We start from the raw sequence: 20,646 nt of genomic DNA on the forward strand, positions 1-20,646 counted from the left end.
TAGAAATACAAAAGCTGTATGGTGGAGGTAACACCTGTGAAAGTCAAAGAGCAGAGGGGGGAAATGTGGGCAGAGAAAGCCTACAGTCCACAGTGCAAGTCTGACACCTGTGAACATAAAAGGGGAAGAATGACAGATTGGCAAAAAGCCTCAGACTATGGTGTAGTTCTGAGAAAGTCTCAAGCAGCCCAGTGGAGAACAATGGTGCAAAGATTTCCCATGGTGAAGCTTCAGATATTGGAGGAAATTGCCATCTAAGTGGCACACCTTCACAGCTGCTGCATTTCCCATTTAAATTATAGTGATTCATGAAACTTTCTTTCTCTTTAATAATTGGATAGATTGTTTTTAAATGCCAGATACAATATGTGCTATCTTAACAATGTCATATGGAGTATTCTTTCAGTTATTGTGAAAATATGTATCGGGGAAAAATAGAAGGTTTCCGAGAGGTACAAGGAGATCTAGAGTGGAAGATTTAAAACGACATCAGGCCAGGGAGGCGGGGGGGGGGGGGCGTTGGTGGCTTAGTGGGGTAAGTGTCGACTCTTGATTTGGGCTCATGCTCATCTGGCTATGTGCTGGTGGCATGGAGCCTGCTTGGGATTCTCTGTCTCCCTCTCTCTCTGCCCCTCCCCCATTCCCTCCCTCTCTTTCTCTCTCAAAAATAAATAAACATTTAAATAAATAATTAAATAATAAAACAACACCAGGCTTTTCAAGAGCAACGGTAGAGGGGCACCTAGCTGGCTCAATCAGTGGAACATATGACTCTTGATCTCAGGATTGTTAAGTTCAAGTCCCACATTAAGTGGAGAGGTTACTAAAAAATGAAAATCTGTATGGGACTGTGAACTGGTGCAGCCACTCTGGGAAACAGTAAGGAGATTCTCCAAAAAATTAAAAACAACTATCCTACGAGCCAGCAATTGCACTACTAGGTATTTATCCAAGCTATGCTGTTTTGAAGGGGCACATGCACCCCAGTGTTTATAGCAGCACTATCAACAATAGGCAAAGTATGGAAAAAGCCCAAATGTTTATCGATGGATGAATAAAGAAAATGTGGTGTGTGTGAATACACACACACACACACACACACACACACGAGTATTACTCGGCAATTTAGAAGAATGAAATCTTGCCATTTGCAACTATGTGGATGGAACTAGAAGATTTCAAAATTGGTTAGTCAGAGAAAGATACCATATGACTTCACTCATACGAGGACTTTAAGGTACAAAACAGATGCACATAAGGGAAGGGAAGCAAAAATAATATAAAAACAGGGAGGGGAACAAAAACATAAGAGACTTTTTTTTAATGTTTAATTTATTTTTGAAACAGATACAGAGCATGAGAGGGGGAGGGGCAGAGAGAGAGGGAGACACAGAATCTAAAGCAGGCTCCAGGCTCTGAGCTAGCGGTCAGCACAGAGCCTGACGCGGGGCTCGAACCCACAAACGTGAGATCATGACCTCAGCCAAAGTCAGAGGCTTAACAAACTGAAGCACCCAGCACCCCAAGAGACTCTTAAATATGGAGAACAAACAGAGGGTTACTGGAGGGATTATGGGAGGGGGGGATGGGCTAAATGGATAGAGGCATTAAGGAATCTGCTATTGAAATCATTGTTGCACTAAATGCTAACTCATTTGGATGTAAATTTAAAAAATAAATTAAAATGTTGGAAAAGTAAAAATCTGTAAAACAACAATAACAATAGGAATAAGCAGTCCTCACTTGGAAGTGCTGAACAGATTTTGAATTAGAGGTTTAGTAGGTAATGTGAGGGAAAGATGAAGACGTTCTCAAGCATACAAGGTCTCAAATTTTATCACACACGATATTATCAGAAACACAGAATAAGTAGGAACACCTGGGTGGCTCAGTCAGTTGAGTGTCCAACTCTTGATTTCAGCTAAGGTCATAATCACAGGGTTGTAGGATCAAGCGCCACATAGGGCTCCACACTGAGAATGGAGCCTGGTTGAGATTCTCTCCTCTCTCTGTCTCTCTCTCTGTCTCTCTCTCTCTCTCTCTCTCAAAAAAAAATTAAAAACACAGAATAAGCATTCCAGAAATAGGAGAAATTAACAACATTTACTGTCTTTATATAGTCACCACCAAAAAAAGAAAGTAACAAAGGGGAAAAAAGGAAAAAAGATACATCGATAAGGATTCTGCAATAAATTAATCACAATGTCTACACTCTTGATGAGTGCTATCAAGAATAGTGGGATTGGAAAGAGGGCTAAGATATTGACCTTTGAAGGGAGCATATCAATCTCATTTTAGGCTGGATTTTCCCAGGATCAGACCCTGTGCCAAAGATTTGAGTGCAAATATTTTATTCTGGTGGTGACCCCAAAAAGCACCAATAGGGAAATGCAGAAGGGAGACAGGGAAGGGAAGAAAGCCAACACAAGATATGTTAGGGACCAGCTTTTCACTTTGGGTGATGAAACTAAATCTCACTGGGAACCTCTGGGACACGTAGACCAGGCCTCAGATTTGTCCCATTCAAAGAGAAAAAAAAAAAAGGGGGGGGCGTTTACCCATCAGCTTCTATCCATCATTGGCTAAGGGCTGTTCCCATGAGCATTAGATCCCTGAAGATTTCATTCTGTTTCATATTTGGCCAAACACCCTCCTGAAGCCCAGGAAACTTCTGGCTAAGGGTCATAGCGCTTGAAGTAAGAAGCTATTGGCATGAATGGGAAACATAACAGCATAAGGGATATGGCATGGACACCAGCAACTTCTGTGGTCCACCACTGCCTGCACAGATCTACTTATGTCCCACATTAAGTTCCTTCTGTCTCATCGCTGTTCTTCAATTCAGTGGCCAGTCATTTATTTTATCTTATTTTATTTTATTTAAAAAATTTTAATGTTTATTATTTTTCAAAGAGAGAGAGCACAAGCAGGGGAGGGGCATAGAGATAGAGACGGCAATACAGAATCTGAGGCAGGCTCCAGTTCTGAGCTGTCAGCACAGAGACCGACATGGAGCTCCAAACTTATGAACTGTGAGATCATGACTTGAGCTGAAGTCAAATGCCTTACAGACAGAGCCACCCAGATGCCCCACCCTTTTTCCAGAGATTTTTGTAGTGCAGTCACAATTTTAAAATAAAATGACACGTGAATAATAGGGAACTAATGGGAACAATTGCAGGCTCAGCTATTAATTGTCTTAGTTCTTTAGCAGCCATTTTATATTCCACTCATCTTTGGCTGGCACTTCTGCTAGTCTAGCTTGCTTTCTTTTAATGAAACTCAGACTCTCATTCTTGAGGTCTCTGATTCTGTTTTTACTGTTTTCTAACCATGGTTGTTGCAATTGCCTTTTCACTGTTATCATTAGACATAGAAGCACCAAGAAGAACCCAATGAATTCCCTAAATTCTAGACATATTTTTTCTTGGCCTGAGGAACCAAAAAGACTGGGTGACAGCCATAGCTTCCGATTTCGTAGAACTTTAGTAGTCCCCTATAGTCTAGTATAATCTAGAAATTTTATCACACATGTTTATCCAGCATAAAGCAGGTTTTGCAGATAAAAGTACAAACATCAAAGCGATCCAGTGTGACTGTTAAGAGCCGCTCATACTTCTATCCTTTGATTCCCAGGTTCACGTGTCTGGTTGTCACAGTGGTAGCACATATAATAACCATTGGTTCAAAGTATAGTCACTTCTTGGCCTTTGGGCTAAGGTCAAGTGCAAAGTATAGATCACATCCTAAAGGACAGCACTCCAGCACCACACAATGTCATCCACAAGATAATGACTAGGCTTGTACCTATTATGAAGACATTTCCATATTCTATCACACTGGCAGATTTGGGTAATGTAACACACAGTAGGACCAGTGGCTCCTGGTCATCTGCATATTGTCACACCTCCTTTGCTGGTTAAGAGGTCCAAAGCAACCAACCTGCCACCTGGGTATTTTTGGCTCCTTGAGTGACAATTGTTGTTTATTGCTCTCCTTGGATGAAAGGACCATTTTGGGACTCAGCATCAATCTCTGCTATTGGCAGATCTGACATTCAACAATAGTAGTAGTTAGATTAGCACTGGTAAGAGGAGGCTGTGCTGTTGAGCCCGTGTACAACCTCCATTTTCCCACCATCACTACCCTCAATAAACATATTGTTAGCACTGGCCAAGGACAGAAGCTAGGCTAACTTCCATGGATTCATTATTCAGTACACTTGGTCATTCATTTCCTCCTCTTCCATTTTATGCTTATTCCAAAGTTCATCCACCTGTCTGTTGCTCAGTCTTTCTTGATTCAGATTTTTCAATCTTGCTCTTTCTCGGCTCCTGACCCACCAATCAAACTACCTGCCACATCTCAAGATTTTATGAATGGTCTTCTTTCAGACTACTCTTCTGTCCACACAAAGGTGGGGACCTAGTGTGCTACTTGAAACTCTGTCCTCTGGGAGGACTTCCCTTCATCATTGTCTTTCAATGCCATATCTGATAGGTCTAGAGTGTTGCAGTGGTTCATTTTTAGCTCATTCCAACAATTTGAGCCAACTCATCCATAGACCCTGGCATAAAAGAATGCCTTAAAAAGATGCAAAAATTTTAGGGCACCTGGGTGGCTCAGTCAGTTAAGCATCTGGCTCTTTATCTCGGCTCCGGTCATGATCTCACTGCCATGGGATGGAGCCCCAACTCAGCCTCCATGTTGAACGTGGAGCCTGCTTGGGATTCTCTCTCTCTCTCTTCTTCTATCTCCTCCTCCTCTCTCTCTCTCTCTCTGCCCCTCACCTACTCATGTGTGCATGTTCTCTCTCTGTCTTTCAAAATAAATACACAAACATTAAAAAAACACAAAAATTGTGTTTGGAGATTTATTTTATTTTATTTTTGGAGATTTTAAATATCACTCTACTAAATGACCTCTGGTTAAACAGAGAAAGAGAAGAGAAACTTGTGAAGTACTTAGAACTAAAAAGCAATGTACTTTGTATCAAATGTAAGGAATATTTCTAAAGCAATGCTTAATGGAAACATAATTTTGAATCCATTTATCAGAAAACTAGAACAATTAAAAACAAATGAACTAAGAGTACAATTCAAAGAATAGAGAGGGAACAACCTAGTAAAACTGAGGGGGGAGGGGAGAAGGAAGAAGAAAACAATAAAGAGAGGAAGATCAATAAAATAGAAAATGACAAAACTATAAATAAATAATAAAATGACAAGGAGAGATTTAATAAAACCAAGAGATGTTCTTTGGAAAATCAAATAAGATAGATAAATAAATAGGAATATAACCAATGACTCAGAAACCCCAGTCCTGGTGATGTGCCCAGAGACAATCTTGCACCAATCCGTAAAAGAACAGATACAAGATAGTTTATCTCAGCATTATTTGTGAAAGTGAGCATTTGAAGGAATCTTAGTTATATCCATCATTGAGACAATGGATAGATAAAATGGGATGATGCATATTCTAGAATGCTATGAAGTAGTCAGGAATAATGAACTAGAAATAATCAAAGCCACATGGATAATTTTGAAAACATGAGAAGTGAAAAAAAACTATATAATATAATGTCATTTGTGTAAATTAAAAACACATGAATACAAAGGAAACACTACATATTTTAAGGATACAAAAATTTTCTAGGACATAAAACACATTAGCATATACCCTGGGGGTAGGGAAGCAGATATGAGTTGGAATAAGATCTGAAGAGAAAATATAATATAATTAAATAAGACAAAATGGAAGAAGAGAAAGCTGTGTTAATAAGGATAGTGTACCATGAACCAAAATGTAAGAGTTGCAACTATTTGCACCTAAGGCTAAAAAAGAAATTGTATGTCACTGTTAACTAGTAATTACATAACATGAAAATTTTTATTTTATACAATGTAGAGATCACATTCTTTCATAGAGCCAAATAGCCAAAAGATTTGATTTCTGATTCAGCTTTTCCCTGGGTTTTATCAAGCTTTTTCTGTGAGCAAACTTTGGCTATAATTTTCTCCATCCCTCAGAAATCAAGTGTTTATCCAACTTAAAACTTCATAGAATATTTTCCTTGCATATCAATTAATTAAAATAATAAATAATATTCAGTGAAAATAGGTTAATAGTATGACTCATAAATAGAAAACTCAGAAAATGTACCTAAAGATAACTAAACAAATTTATTTCTCCCTATGTATCAGATGTTCTAGATAGAACTTTCTATATTTCTTAATCATCAACATTTATTCACATAATCTGAGAGGAAACGTTGTTCTAGTAAATATCAAAATAAAACTCTAAAAATAGGTACTTAGCAGAATAAAACATTTCCTAAATAGCATTAGAATCAATTTTGTCTTTTTTTTTTTTGAAAAAATTTAATATCTGAATAGGAAAGTTGGAAATCATGGAAAAACATATAGTTAATCAAATTTCAAAGTATCTTAAAAGTAATAAGTTGAAACCTCTGGTTCTAAAATTTTAGTTTCAGATTTACATTTTTAATATTTCAATTACCTTTTTTAACCTTAAAATATTTGAAAGATTTTTATTTTTTTATGTTTTTAATTTATTTTTGAGAGACAAAGAGAGAAAGTGCAAGCAGGGGAGGGTCAGAGAGAAAGGGAGGTACAGAATCTGAAGCAGGCTCCAGGCTCTGAGCTGTCAGCACAGAGCCCGATGTGGGGCTCGAACCCACGAACCATGAGATCATGACCTGAGCTGAAGCTGGACGCTTAACTGACTGAGCCACCCAGGCGCCCCTTAAATGATTTTTAAAGTTGGTGTACCTGAAGAAATTTTTAGGTCATTAATTTACTTATGTTATAAAATACACATTTTATATATTTTAAAATATACATTGTATAACTGTAAGATCTTTTGCAAAGATATCAATTTATCTCTGTTTTGCACACTTTCAGAACATAATACCTAAATTCATGTATTTTCCATTGTTTTTAATACTGATAATAGCTTTGTCCTATGCCAAATATAGTTTTATACAAAAACAGGCATAGTTAAGCATGGTGGTCAGTTTGGGAGTAGAGATAGAGGAAAATTGTCCTTTAGGCAAAAATAATCACAGAAAGCTTGGCTCCAGGGTTACATCTGGAAGAGGCCTTAATATAGTTCATGAAAAATAAGTTTAAAAGAATCACTTGTGTTAAAAATAAAATTTACAGGATTTAGTATCCTGGAAGTATAGCTGGTATTCAATTAATACTTTTGAATGAATGAAGTGCCAACATGTTTTATCACAGCATTGTTTCCTTTTAAATACCCGTCACTGAACACTTTTAATAGGAATGTTTGGGAAGCAGGACTTGGGGCCTGGAAGATAGTGCAGTTGAGGCTGAGTGAATGTTCTGTCAGCACTTCTCGACTGCTTTCTCATGCTCCTCATGTTACCTATAATAGGCCTCTGGCTGAAAATGTGTCGGGAGGTGCTGATGTCCGTGAGAGCACAGACTTTGTGACCTTTAGTGCTGTTGTAGATCAAATGCAAATATATATGTGTATGCATTGATGTTGGTAAGTAAGCTTCTGAGAATTTATTCTGATTAGTTTCACTTTCAGTTTCTCCCGGTGTAATGGTTCAGTTGGGCAATGTGTGTTGCTCTACGGATACAACCAACTGTTTACACTTACCTTCCTTTAAACCTCTAACAAATAGCAGCCTATATGGAACTTTTATAAAATGCCATTTAGAGACTTACGCTAATCTTCATATTTAATTCACTTGGGTTTTTCTTGCCCAGACCTTGTTTAACAATGTTTTTCTTGTTCTCATCTTGTGCTCTGTGTTTTTAAGAACATGATTTGTCCCTTGCCTCCCTTGGTGCTTGTAGAAAATCTCTCCTGCTGAGTTTCACATTAATCACTCAGTATCTTAATAATTACCCTGGATTTTGTATTCTGTTCTTATAGCTGCTATGATATATAAGTGAGCTCTTACAACTCTTCAGGTATAAGCTATGTGGTTTTACATATCTGATTTAATTTCCAAATTCCTCCTTAATCTCTGAGCTCCTCAAGGGCAGAAACTGTGACTTACCCATCTTTGTATATGCAGTATCAAGATCAGAACCTGAATTGTGGCCGGTACTCAGTAATTGTTGAAATGAACAGAAAGAGAAGCAGACTTGGGACCTGAATCTGGAAGAAACTTATTCTAAACATCAACTTCATTCTATACTATATGTCATACATACAGCCAAGTTATTTTATGGTAGATGCTTTATATATATATATGTTGCTACCAACCTCACAACAAAGTAGGAATTATTACCCTCGTTTTATTAAAAACAAAACAAAACAGCAAATCTAGTACTCACAGAGTTTGAGTAACTTGCATAAACAACTTAGTGTAAAAACAACTCCTTCAAAACTTGCAGCTCTTTTATCTAATTCCAGCTAACAGAAAATAGATATGGGATTTCTCCCAACCCCAACATGGTGCCAACCATGGAAGGCAAGAGTATTTGGGGAGAAATTGTCTGTTTAAAACAAGCAGGATCTTAACAAATGGAATTTGGATTACCATCTGACAAACCTAAGGGAATTCTGGTTCTCTAATTGGTATGCAATCACCCAAAACAGAAAGGAGGAGCAAAAGTAGTGTAAAATTAATGCAATTTTCTATCTAGATGTAGCATTCAAGAAGTCATCAAAGAAGACCCAAGAGGGGCACCTGGATGGCTCAGTTGGTTGAGCATACAACTTTGGCTCAGGTCATGATCTCGCAGTTTGTGGATTTGAGCCCTGCGTTGGGCTCTGTGCTGACAGCTCGGAGCCTGGAGCCTTCTTCGGATTCTGTCTCTTTCTCTCTGCCCCTTCCTCAGTCACACTCTCTCTCTCTCAAAAATAAATAAGCATTTAAAAAAAATTAAAAAATAAAAGACCCAAGATTAGAAGGTCTGATTTTGTAAACTGTCTTCCTAGTATACCATAAACCCAATAAAACTTCAGGGAGAAAAAAAGACCTACTTCTAACAATTGTTTATCAGATTGTTTCAGTTACCTATTGCTGTATAACAAATTACCCCAAAATTCGCAGTATTTATCTCACAGTTTTGTGGGGAAGGAAGTTGAGCAGGTCTCAACAGAGACACACTTCTGCTCCACATGAAATTGATTGAGATCACGGGTTATATAAATTCGTGGATGGGAAGATCTGTAAGATTTCTTTTGCATAACTGATACCTTGGTGGGAAAATCCAGAAGGCCAAGTTCAGCTGTTAACTGTTGCCCACAGCACCTGTTTATAGTCTTCCTAGCATGACAGTTGCAAGGTACTCAAGTTTCTTTCATGACATCCCAGGGCTCCCAGAAAGAGTTTTTCAAAGATAGGATATAGAAGCTGCCAGTTTCTTAAGATCTGGTCCCGGAAACTGGCACAGTGCTGTTTCTGCTGTAATCTATTGGTCAAAGCAGGCATAGAGCCTATGGGACATAGCTTCTCACTTCTGAATGACAGAAATGTCAAAGAATTTGGGGCCATTTTTAATCCACTACACAACCCAATTAACTTTCAGTAATTCTTGCTTATAAATGGTATCTGTTAGGGGCACCTGGCTGGCTCAGTTGGTAGAGCATGTGACTCTTGATCTCAGGATTGTGAGCTCAAGTGCCACACTGGGTGCCCCACATTGGTGTAGAGATTACTTAAAGTCTTAAACAAATAGATAAATAAATAAATAAAATCCTTCAATACTTTTTTTCCTCACAACCAAAAAAGAAGAAACCTCTATGTTCCTCTCTGTCCTCAGATTACGACTTCCATTTCATATCTACTTTATATTATGGCTATTATATATATGTTCTCACCACTTCTAAAGTTGACACTAAAAACTCTTACATTTATGGCCCCACGCTGTTTATATACCAATATGGCTGGAAAGCTCAGACAGGAATTTTCATAATACTTATTGTTGTTCCCCGTCCTTTCTTCTTTGCCTCCAACTGTTAAAATACTTCCAGACTCTACTTTTCTTCTTCTTTTTCTAATATTGTTATTTATTTTTGAGAGAGGTGGGGGGACAGTGCATGAGCTTACCCTACTGAGCCACCCGGATGCCCCCAGATTCTGCTGTTCTACGAGTAGGTTGAGGGTGCCATTGCCAGCATCTCAGTGTGCACTGAATTTGTCTCATTATCATTAAACAGTAAAATGTAAAGCCAGAAAGCATTTTTGGGGCTATAAAGACCAGATTTGACATTGTACAGAAGTAAAAACAGAGATTCAGAGAACTATATATGAACTTGTCCAAATCATGCAATTAATCTATAGGTCAGCTAGAACTAACATGAGTCCCCTTCAGTTATGCTGATGGTATGTATTTTTTGTTAGTATTTTTTTTAAGGAGTTTTATTTGGAAACTAAAAAGGAAAAACTATTTTTAAAATGCCAAATTAATCAAATCGAATACCAAACCATGGACGCTAGTGAACTTCCTGAAGGCAGATTTAAGACAAAGCAAAACAAAACAAAACACTTAAGGGGCGACTGGGTGGCTCAGTCAGTTAAGTGTCTGACTCTTGATTTCAGCTCAGGTCATGATCTCAGAGTTCATGAGGTTTGCACTGACAGTGTGCAGCCTGCTTGGGTCTCTCTCTCTCTCTCTCTCTCTCTCTCTCTCTCTCTCTCCCTCCCTCCCTCCCTCCCTCCCTCCCTCTGTCCCTCCTCTCACACTGGTGCACACGCACATGCCAGATTCTCTGTCTCAAAATACATACATAAATATATTTTTAAAAAAGGATTGTGGTTAAAAAACACACACACACTTAAAACTATTAGTCAATAGGTATCACAAGGCTCAGTCTAAATGGTATTCACGTCTCTCTCTGTCTCAATTAACTTCCTCTGTCTCCTTCTCCTTCTTCAAAAGCATCTTTCCAACTCTTTGTCATTTTTCAGGTTACTTCTTAGGTCCTTCCTGTTTCCAAGACAGTTCTGGTCACTTTAGTCGAATGGGAACACTGGGTCTTCATTGTTTTCAAGATAATTTCTTGTAGAAAACATCATGTACCTTCCTTCCACAGGAATGTGCTAACATAATTTGTCCATATCTCAGATATCCAGTAGAAAACCTGGAAAAGGTAAATCATCGGCAGATTCCATCTTACCCTGTTGGCAAACATGGTTTTCTTGAACTTCCTCAGACTGCTTGTCTGGTATTGAGAATATAGGTGATAAATAACACACAAGTAGATAAAATTATAATACCAACATTTGTAATTAATGCAACTATTTATTGATTTTACAAATAACTGGAATAAATTCATTCAATGTGAGAAACCTCGCTCCAAGGAAATTATAAATCTCCTTCAGTCCAGGTTACAATCAACCCTTACAAACCACACAGGCCAAGTTGGAAGTTTTTTTTACTGTACTTTTCCTATAGCCTATTCTCCCCACTGAGGAAATAACACTTTATGGGATCACTCTCAAGATAAGCTCTAGCTGTTGTAATGCTGAAAGTATAGACACAATTCTTTAAATCAATAAACACACTACTCTAGTTGCTGGGTCTATTAAGCGCCACTTGTAGGAGCAGGTGGGTGACGAGGAGCATGCCAGAATGTTGTAGATCCTGTTATTAGAGTATCAAGCCTTTAAGGAGACTGCCTGCCACACGGATGCCAAAGACTTTAATTCTAAATTAATATAACCAACGTTTCTTGAGGCCCTCTCACAACCATTAAGGCAGCACCTAGAGGGGCAATCGGTTAAGCTTCTCACTCGATTTCAGCTCGGGTCATGATCTCTCAATTTGTGTGCTCCAGCCCCACATTGGACTCTCTGCTGACCGTGCAGAGCCTGCTTAGGATTCTCTCTCTCTCCCTCTCACTCTGCTCCTCTTCTGCTCTCTCTCTCTCAAAATAAATAAATAAATCTAAAAAAAAAGCACATAATTGAAAATCTTTGTAATTAATTTGATGGGATCCCGTTCCCACTGGTTCACTGTTTGCTCCAGGGACATTAACTGCCTCGCATTTTCAGGTTAGAAATCATGAATATGCATGTACAAGACAATAAAAATTCGTACATTCTAATACTCAAAGATAGATGCAAATACCTAAGGGTGTATTTATTATTATAATGTGAAAATTCTTTTGTGTCTAAATTAAATTCAATGGAATAAATTCATTCAATGTGAGAAACCTCGCTCCAAGGAAATTATAAATCTCCTTCAGTCCAGGTTACAATCAGCCCTTACAAACCACACAAGCCAAGTTGGAAGTTTTTTTTACTGTACTTTTCCTATAGCCTATTCTCCCCACTGAGGAAATAACACTTTATGGGATCACTCTCAAGATAAGCTCTAGCTGTTGTAATGCATCTTTTTCTAAGAACTGTGTGGCATCCCACCCTTACTGGTTTGTAAAACAAGTTACTGGTTTGTAAAAATGTACTAATTATTGGTCATTTAAAGTAATTCCACTTCTTTGCTATTAAAAAGCCTACCATGAATATCCTAGAAGTGTATTGATTGTATACATTCCTGGCTATTTCTTCATGACAGAATCTTTGGACCAAAAGGTTTGCACATTTTAAGGCTTTTACTACATATTCTCAAATTGTATCTAGTATCTACCAATTTTTATCCTGTTAACATTATATGAGATATCCATCTTTCCTACACACTGATGACAAAAAATAATGGTCTTTACTAGCCAAAAATAAGTGATCTCACTGACATTTCAATTTTCATTTATTTGCATAAAGTAAAGTTATAATGCTCTGTTAGGATTTTTCCAACCTCAGTTATTTTCCGTATTAGAGCTTCTTGAGCTTTCTATCATCTTAATTTTGTGTTTCTCAAATCTACAGTAAAGAGTGTCGCTCACAACACCCAGACCAGAGTTTGTACCTAATCCAATAATGTTTATTAAATAAATGAAGGAAACGTCAAAAAAATTAGATCAGAAACTTGATAGTAAACAAGGGTATTCACAATTAGGAATTGGTTATACACACATACACTAATATACAATAGAACAATTCATATATAAATAAATAATATTAAGATGAAATTCATTCTCTCATAAGTGTAATAGAAGAGCTTTCTTTGAGACTACTAGGTAAAATATCCTTCTAATGTAATTAAAGCCCTTAACTAGAATTTTTAAATGTGGTTTTACTAATGTGTGAATATACCCCAAAAACTTGAATTCAGTGCTTCTAAATTCCTTTCTAAGCCTATTTATGGGCCTGCTGCAATGAAACAGATGAGATACATATGTAATTAGAGGTTTCCCTTGCATATATTAAATTCATTGCTAAAACCTCAAAAATGTGTCTTCTCAAGTAATATGATGAATTCTGTAAATTACTGAAATGCTGATAAAAGAAAAAAACATAGTCATTATATATAATACTAGAAACTTCGGTTAGATGAAGAAATGTAATGCACACCAGATAAATACAAGGCACGACTGTGCAGGGGGAGTTGGTTTACAGCTGTGCGTGTGTGTCCTCACCATGCTACAACTCTGGTGACGGAAAGAGAACGTTCACTGTTCTGATGACCTTCTAGAGGGTAATCTTCCTTGATGACAAGGCGGTGTCAACATTTGATGTTACCTCTATGGGGGACACAGTTTAACACCCCCCCCCCCGCCTCCCCACAAGGCTCCTTGTGTTTTGTTAGCTCTTCCATTAGATCCTGGAGTTCATTCAGCAGAGGGAAAAGAGAATGAAAGACGTTTAATGTGGTATCTCCCCCAAATGAATGGGGCCCCACAAATGTGGGGTGAAAGCCGGCGGTTTGGGCAGTGAAAGAATTCACCCAAGGCAGAACAGGGTAGATAGAAGTATACTGACTCCACCACAACAGAGAGGGGTGGGCAGGACAGCAAAGCAGAGACTGTCTGCCAGGAGGCAGTAGGTGGGGGCTGTATTTAAAAGGGGGAAGGTGAGGAGGTATGGGAATGTCTGGAATTTTCCTGTTTTGGTAACTATGTACAAGTGTAAGAAACCCACTGGTCAACTAGGGCTTATGGATATTTTGAAGTAGGTTGCCTGATGGGGCCGCCAGTATTCAGCCAAGGGGTTGGGATCACTACATTCCACTCCTCAAGCCTGTTACCTAAAAACGACCTCTAGAGTTAACATTTGACTTCCACATTCCACTGGCCAGCACTCCATGACCTGGAGAAGGAGGCTGGGAAATGCAGTTTGGGGAGGAGCAAGCCATTCTGAGCCACATGACATTTTGTGTTTCATCATATCTGTGTAGCATTACATGCTGCCTTTGACTATTTCTACCCAAGTCTTACATATGCTATTATTTACTTGCTGTGTTTTACATTCACTCACTTTGTATACTTCAACATTTATTTTGGAGGAAAACTATCAAAACTACAATTGGAAAACCAAAGTGACATATCCATAGATAGAACTTAACTATAGAAACTAATGCACAAAAACCAAAACAGTGTTCTAAATTCTAAGCCTCTAGAGTGCTTGGGTGTCTCTGTTGGTTAAGCCTCTGACTTTGACTCAGGTCACAGTCTCATGTGAGTTCAAGCCCCGCTTTGGGTGAAACCTTGCCTTGCTTTGGGCTCTATGCTGACAGTGTGGACAAAAAATAAATAACAAATAAATTCTAAGCCTTTGAGCTGACACTCACTCTTTCTTAAATGAAAAGGGAGATTTGATGGCTAGAAAGAGGCACTGTGTATATTTCATCAATATCAAAAAAGTATTCTTTTCCATTTTTCATTGTGAATTCTATTTGTTCTTAATCATAATATTGTCAAAAATGTTGTTTTTTAGCCTCTCATTAATATACCATTTTCAAACTTTCAGTGCAACTTTAACTACAATCCTTTTTTAAAAATAGATAGATTGGTTGAAGTAATCTCTACACCCAACATGAGGCTTGAACTAACAACCCTGAGATCAAGAGTTGTATACTTTACTGACTGAGCCAGCCAGGTCCCCCTTAAGTACCATTATGTTCATTTATACATAGTTTACTTTTTTTAAAAAATCTAATATTCTTAGTTTTTTTTTAAAAGATTTTATTTTTAAGTAATCCCTACCCAATGTTGGGCTTAAACTTACAAACCTGAGATGAAGAGTTACATGCTTTTCTGACTGAGCCAGCCAGGCAGCCTTCCAATACTCCTTCAATAGCAAACTTTTATATATGATAATGACAGATGTATTTGTACTTATTCCTGCCATCACATGCTCTGTCTTTTGTACTGCTTTCTTCTTGTTTTATTCCTTTCTTGATTTGTTTGAATGTTTTTCTTTTTCTGAATTTCATTTCCATTAATGGGATTGGGAGTTAGACATTTCATTAATATACATATTTAGGGGTGCCTGGGTGGCTCAGTCAGTTGAGGATCCAACTCTTGATTTCAAGTCAAGTCATGAGCCTGTAGTCTGCTTGAAAGCTCTCTCCCTCTCTCTGCCCTTCTCCCTTACTCATGCTGTCTCTCTAAAAAAAAAGTATATATATATATATATATATATATATATATATATATATATATATATGTCTGTATATATATATATGTATACACACACAAATTTGTATTTTAGCAACATCTATAGTCAATTAGCAACATCTAAAAGTCATAATTTTAGTAATAACTAGGATTAACCTTAGCATGGTTGTAGGTTTTATTTGCTTTGGGTTTTATTTGGTTTCTTCATCCCAATCTCTAAATGTTGTCATCAAGAATTTTATGACCATATTTTTTTTTACTGTTTTTAAGGATTATACATTCACAATATTAAAAGTTAACTCTGGGGTACCTGGGTGGCTTAGTCGGTTGGGCATCCGACTTTCAGCTCAGGTCATGAACTCACAGTCTATGGGTTCGAGCCCCCTGTCTGGCTCAGTCCTGACAGCTCAGAGCCTGGATCCTGCTTCAGATTCTTTGTTTTCCTCTCTCTTTGTCCCTCCCCTACTTGTGCTCTGTCTCTGTCTCTGTCTCTCTCTCTCTCTTTTTCAAAAATAAATTAAATTTTAAAAAAATTTAAAAATTTGGGGCATCTGGGTGGCTCAGTCACTTAAGTATCTGACTTCATTTCAGGTCATGATCTCACTGTTTGTGGGCTCGAACCCTGTGTCAGGCTCTGTGCTGATATCTCAGAGCCTGGAGCCTGCTTCAAATTCTGTGTCTCCCTCTCTCTCTGCCATCCCTTGCCCCTACTCATGCTGTCTCTCTCTCTAAAAAATAAACATTAAAAAACAATAAATTAATTAAAAATAAAATTAAAGTGTGCATTTGTGTGTTGCTCCAGTATATCATATCTTCTGTTATAGTCATTTAAAAATTTTTATTATGTATTCTCATGTAATTATTTCAGAGAAGTTCTGTGGGTGTTAACTTTTGGAACCTTTGCAGGTCAGAACATTGATTTTGATCTCACATTTAAATTCTAGTTTGGATAGGGGTACCTGGCTGGCTCAGTTAGTGGAGCATGTGACTCTTGATCTCAAGGTTGTGAGTTCAAGCCCCATGATTACTTTGAATAAATAAATTCTAGTTTGGATAGGTACCTACCTGTGTTTTCAGAATAATTTATACTTAGCATTTGGAAGGTATTTCTGGAGTATTTTCTAACAATTGCCAAGAAATTCTCCAATTCTCAATGGACACCAACGGGCTGTCCTACAAATGTGACTCAGTTCTGACACTACCTGAAGGATAGCATTAGATCCCAACAGTAAGGACTCAGTGCTACACGGCTGACCTCACTTCGGATGCCAGTCATAAGTGCAAGTTGTCACTTGTGCTTCTGACAGACGTTATAAATGGGAGGTTTGCACAACCCTCAGTTCTGTTAATTTGCTATAGCAGCTCACAAAACTCAGAGAAACCTTTACTTACATTTATTAGCTTACTTTAAAGGATATTATAAAGGATATTGATGAAGAGGTACATAGGCAAGGTCCAGAGAGGTCGTAAGGGCCGGGAGCCTCTGCCCCAAGGACCTGGGATGCAACACGCTCCCAGCCTGTGGGTGCCTTCACCAGACTGGAAGCTCATCAGATCTTGTATAGAGCTCACTTGCAGCATCCTTCTTCCCCTTTCCAGCCTTCTGGTCACGTGGTCTTCCTGGTGACCAGTCCCACCCTAAGGCTAGTATTGGACCCACCCTTAGTCACCTCACTAGCATAAACTCAGTGTGTTCAAAAGGGTTAGCAATGAATAACAAAAGACACTTCTATCTCTTTGGAAATTATTGGAGTTTTGGGAGCTCTGTGTTCTGAACCAGCAATAAAGACCAAATATATTTCTTGCTATACCACAGTATTGATCTATTGACTTCTGTTATCCAATATTTAGTCATATTTAATACTAAAGTACTGCCCTGCCCCTGGAGGCATTTTTGGATCTTGCGATGCAGTCCTGGGAACCACGTGTTTCCCTTTGAGTTTGCAATGCATCAATTCCTGTTTGGATAATACTTTTTCTTTTTGGAGAGCTTTTAGCAATTTCTCTGAGACCTTAGAGTTATGAAGTTTCACAAGTAATTGTATAAGGCAAAGATTTTTATTGTGTTAACATTTAAGAGAAAAAATCAAACCTTGGGAGCACTCTTGTAAATCTCAATTTTTGTGGTTTTGGGCATCATGGAAAAATTGCTTCAGTTGCATATTTGATTATTTGTCCCCTCACCTTCTCTTTTTCTGTCTTCCTAGGACTTTTACGTGATAGATGACATACATGCTCACCTACTTCTTCATGTTTCTGACTTTATTTTCTCATGGTATTTCTCTCTTTGCCTTACTCTTCAGTTGAGGAGAGTTCTGTAACTTTATCTCCCAAATCAATCATTTAGTATTGATTGCCCAGTTATTAAATTTTATTTTTTTTAATTTGTGGGAACTATGTTTTCCTGTGATTGCAATCTTTTTGTTGCAGCCTATTGTAGTTTTATGAATACAGTGTTCTCTTGTATAATATCCAATCTAAAGATAGTTCAATTTTTTTTGTATTTATTTTTGAGAGATAGAGTGAGATAGAGCATGAGTGGGGAGGGGCAGAGAGAGAAGGAGACACAAAATCAGAAGCAGGCTTCAGACTCTGAGCTAACAGTCAGCATAGAGCCTGACACAGGGCTCGAACCCACAAACCATGAGATCATAACCTGAGCTGAAGTCAGACACTCAACCAACTGAGCTACCCAGGTGCCCCAAGATAGTTCAATTTTTAAATGTTCTCTTTTGGTGTTTTGAATCATCTGATAGGTCATCATACTCAGTGTTTAATGCCTTTGGTTTTGTCAAATAAATACCTGGTAAACGTTTTGACTGATGCACTAAGTTAATGAGTTAAATTGGTGTTATGGTTTGAATTGTGTCCTCCAAAAAGACTTAATCCCAGTACCTGTGAATGTTGACTTTATTTAGAAATAGGGTCTTTGCAAATGTAATCTGTTTAAGATGAGATCACCAGCATAGGCCTTACTCAACATGACTGATATCATTACAAGAGGGAAATTGAGGTACAGGCACACTGGGTGGATGCCAGAATGTGATAACAGAGGCAGAGATTGAAATGCTGCAGCTGCAAGGCAAAGGTTGCCGGAAGCCACTGGAAGCTAGGAAGAGGCAAGGAAGGATTCTCCTCTATAGGTTTCTGAGGGAGTATGGCCTGGCTGACAGGATTGATTTCAAATGTGTAGCCTCCAGATCTGTGAGAGAATATACTTCTGCTTTTATATATATATATGTATACATATATATGTATACATACATAAATATGTTTATATATATATATTTATGAAGAGATTTATTGCAAGAGATTGGCTCATATGGTTATGGAGGCTGACAAGTCCCAAGAACTGCAGTTCATAGACCAGAAATCAATGTCGTAGTTCCAGTGTGAATACTGGCAGGCTTGAGATCCAGAAAAAACTGATGTCCCAGTTCAAAGCAGTCAGGCAAGAAGAGATTTGCCCTCATTTGAGAGGTTGGTAGCTCTTTTGTTCTATTCAGGCCTTCAACTGATTGGATGGGAGGGTGATCTGTTTTATTCAGTCTACTAATTCAAAAGTTAGTCTCCTCCAAAAACACGCTCACAGACACATGCAGAGTAATGTTTGACTAAATATCTGGGCATTCCGTGGCCCAGTCAAATTGACACATTAAACTGCCCTTCACAAATTCACCCCTGGTCAACTTGACATCCATACACATCTCCTTAATCCATACTTAACCTTCCAATAAAGACAATTATAAAGTTATAATTCCACCTAACATGACACAGCTATCTTATGCATGACTGAAAACATACTACCCTTACTTAGAAGAGGAGTTTAAGTCTTTGAGTGGGGTTTACTCTTCTCTTTCATATCCTTTTACTTACGTTCTATGATGTAAAATTAACAATACATAAATACTATGATATAAAGTCAATACATTTATGACCGTGATTAGAGAATAGGAAGGAGAAGAAAGAAAACAGATATAGATATATAAACACATAAAGTATATTTGTAGCGAAATAAAGAGGACATACTCAGTGACAATTAAAGTCCTCATTTCTGTAATTGGTTGTGATCAGAGCTGGTATTTACATCTTCTACTGCCCACTCTGTGTTCTCTTTGCCTTCAGGAAATACCTGAGCAGGTCATGGCACTTTACCTGGCTGGGGGACCTAAATCTTCATTTCTGAAGGATCTGAGTCATTATTAGCCCTGCCTGAAGTAAGTAGTCAAGTTTTCCATTGACCTTAATCACAGAGCATGGTAATCCTAAGAGACACCCTAAAGGATCTCTGTATTCCACACACACTCTTCCTTATCTCCACTGTGGAGCAGTGGTCCGATCTCCCCTTGGTAATCAGGCTCAATTACCCCTACCAGCACTATAACTTCCTCTTTGCCTGTAAATGCAGAGACATAAGTAGCCCAAAATGGCTGGGGTGTTGTCTTAATTTATAGTTTAATAGAACATCATAGCTGTTTCTCCTGGTGGAAGCGTTCTTCCCTTTGGAACTAAGACCTTGAGGCTAGTGGGGCATGAGGTTGTGGGAACAGGAAGCGAATATTTTCCTAGTGGGTCACCAGGGGTAATGGTGAGTGGTGCCACTTCCATTTCCACCCCTTGGCTCCTGCGCTGACTGTGGGAAAAACAGTGCCATATATTGGATGCTGATTTAGAGTATGTACAGCCTTCTGGGGAAGCCTTCCCCAACCCTGCAAGGTATTGCTATCTAGCTAGCCTCATTCAGGCATTTACCCTGCTGATTACTCAGAGACAACACCTCCTGACTTCCTGTTTGTTCACTTTGAGCTTGCCATTTTTCTGGATCTGTTCTGAATTCCGAAGTGGTTTTCTTCAGGATGTGGTTTTCTTCAAAGCATTTGGGCTTTGTTTGTTTTTCACTTTCTCACTTGTCAATCAGTCTGGTACAATCTACTTTTCATCATCCATACAATTAATCGTCCAATAGAATCAGTCTCTCCATTATTCAGAAATCCCTCAAGATGCCTTATGTGTTCATGGAACCCTTATTTTATAATGCTATATGAATTTCTTCTCAGATTTTAAGGGATTGAAGGCATAAAAGGAAGCAAATACATGTGTTTGGCTTATTATATCTATCCACTCTCTGGCTTTGATGTTCAAATGTAACTTGTTGAGATGAGAAACAAAGAACTTCTGGTT

At 38.2% G+C, this 20,646-nt stretch overlaps 1 long non-coding RNA gene across 1 annotated transcript in view; it reads left to right on the forward strand.

The window, feature by feature from the left end:
• LOC115292956 overlaps positions 1 to 19,676 on the forward strand; it is a 42,451-nt gene extending 22,775 nt beyond the window's left edge. Inside the window, exon 3 of the long non-coding RNA XR_003909260.1 lies at positions 19,591 to 19,676. This is a non-coding gene — a long non-coding RNA (uncharacterized LOC115292956). The remainder of the gene's footprint in view (positions 1 to 19,590) is intronic.
• Positions 19,677 to 20,646: the final 970 nt, after the last annotated feature.

Source organism: Suricata suricatta, chromosome 5 (genome assembly GCF_006229205.1).
Source record: "Suricata suricatta isolate VVHF042 chromosome 5, meerkat_22Aug2017_6uvM2_HiC, whole genome shotgun sequence".
Lineage (NCBI taxonomy): Eukaryota > Metazoa > Chordata > Mammalia > Carnivora > Herpestidae > Suricata > Suricata suricatta.